A 2,538-nucleotide genomic window follows, 5' to 3' on the forward strand; every position below is an offset into this window, starting at 1 on the left:
CCATCAGGAAATGGGTCTGCAGAATGAACCCACAGTGAGATCAAAGAAAGTTATGTTTTGCTAGTGAGTTGAAATTTAATTCTCAAATTAGTGACTTGTAAATGTAGGTATTATGTCAAAGACATCTATGAACAGGTCTGCTTTATGAAAAAGCGACCCAAGTGATTGTGAGGAAGAAACTATTGCTGCGTTCAGAGTGTGAGAGGGATATTGATGAATAGAAATAACACCATGAGTATGAGATGGGAAGCCAGATGGGTCTCTGAGGGGGTAGAAATCATGGATACAAAACTTCAGATGAATTTTTTTATTCATTATTAAATGTGTTCTAGAAACAATGCCAGATATAGTATTTTATTGAAAATTTTCAAACGATGTATGTGGCATCATTATTTTATTTTACTGATAGAAAGTGAAAGGAGGGAGACTGCTTATACACAGTATATAATGGAGTCTTAGAGACATGTTTCCAAAGATTTTGCATTTCATTAATTATTAAATTTTGCAATACACTCAATTGTTTAACAGTTGTACATTTACAAAGATTTGCTGTGATAGTTCAGAGAGTTCAATAAGCTCCCTTACCAGTTTCTGTTGTTATGAACACAGCTGTCCCTCCCATGTTACATTTAATTTTTCTCTCTGCTGAGTTCCACACACTGTGACTTTTCTTACTCCTTTGTTCTTGAAACCAATTGATAGTTTTGAGGACTACTGGTCAGGAATTCTGTAAAATAATCTTCTTTTGGACACGCCTTATGCTTTTGTTCATGAGTAGACTATGGCCGTGGATATTGGACATGAAGACAAGAGAGGGGAGCTGCTATGTTCATCTCATGATGTCAAGGGTTCACACTATCAACAAAACTAATTCTCACTGGTGTTGATACTGATGTCCTGGCTGCCATGGGTTTTGTCAAATTTCCCCACTGTGGTTATTCATTCAGTGCTCCTGTAGGGATTGTCTATGTGCAGCCCCATGTGTAACTAGTGGAAGTTTTCCTTCCCTTCTGTGAGAGGAGAATATCTCTGTAAGTCATTGTTATTCTTCTGCACTTGAGAGTGTTTATTGTCTTTATTGTTTAATTATTTATTTTGGTGTGGGCTCCCTGAAATTTAGTATGTAATCTGTATGAAATTTAGTATGTAATTCATATTATTTGTCCTTTCTAATTTTGATGAATTTAATTTCCTTTTCTCTCTTCTTTGTTCCTCCCCCTTCCCTCTCATTTTTCATCCCTCTGTCCCTTTGTCTTCTTTCCTCCTCTCTTTCACTTTTTTCTTTCTCCCCCCTTCCCCCCTCCCTCCTTCCATTTCTTCATTCCTTATTACCTCCTTCCATCCTTCCATATTCCTCCATTTCTCTGTCATTCTTTCTCTTCTTTCCTTCCTTCCTTCCCTCCCACCTTCTTTCTTTCCTCTCGTTTCCTCTCCTCTCGTTTCCTCTCCTCTCGTTTCCTCTCCTCTCGTTTCCTCTCCTCTCGTTTCCTCTCCTCTCGTTTCCTCTCGTTTCCTCTCGTTTCCTCTCCTTTCCTCTCCTTTCCTCTCCTTTCCTCTCCTTTCCTCTCCTTTCCTCTCCTTTCCTTTCCTTTCCTTTCCTTTCCTTTCCTTTCCTTTCCTTTCCTTTCCTTTCCTTTCCTTTCCTTTCCTTTCCTTTCCTTTCCTTTCCTTTCCTTTCCTTTCCTTTTGGTTTTTTCCCCTTTCCCATTCTTTTCATTTCATTCCTCTTCTTTCTTTCTGTCATTGTCTCTTTTTTGGCTAATTTCTCTCTGTAAACCTTCCAATCCCATATAGCATAGAAGGTATGAAAGCAGACATGCTTGTCTTTTTCATACAGAGGAGCTGTTTTCTGCCTTTCACTATTGAGATTGATGTTGCGGGTCAGTTTTCACAATGACCTATATATCATGTTGAGGAAGTGTCCATCTATCTCAGGTTCTTGAATGTTGTTATTATGGAAGAATGCTAAATTTAGTCCAAGTTTTTCTGTATCAGTGGAGATAATCATGTGCTTTCATCCTTCATTTTGTTAATGTGGTATACTATCTGAGGGATTTTCATAAACTAAACCATCCTTGCCTTACAGTAATAAACCCCTCTTGGTCACAATGAACAATCCTTTTCTATACCATGATCCAAAGGTTGCTATGCTCGAATGAGTAATATTTCATCAAAGACTTTCACATCGGTATCCTTTGGGAATATTGTTCTGTACTTTTCTTGCAATGTCTTTAACGGATTTGATATCAGTGCAATGCTGGCCTAATGGAATAAAGTAGGAAGTGCTCCCCCTTGAATCAATTATGGAAGAGATTGAGAAAGATTGATGTTAACTCTTCTATTTATGTGTGGTCCTTGTGATGCTTAAAAATGACTATTCCATTGGAATTCCTATTGGTCAGAAATGTGTAAGAACTATAGAATGAAGCATTTTGAAAACATGCTTCTCTTAATTCTTAATTTCTCTTAATTTCTGTGATCATGCTGGTGCCTTTACAATGTGCCCTTTTCTCTGTTCCAGCTGTTTGCATCAGTTAC

The sequence above is a fragment of the Suricata suricatta genome, chromosome 12 (genome assembly GCF_006229205.1).
Source record: "Suricata suricatta isolate VVHF042 chromosome 12, meerkat_22Aug2017_6uvM2_HiC, whole genome shotgun sequence".
NCBI classification, from domain to species: Eukaryota; Metazoa; Chordata; class Mammalia; order Carnivora; family Herpestidae; genus Suricata; species Suricata suricatta.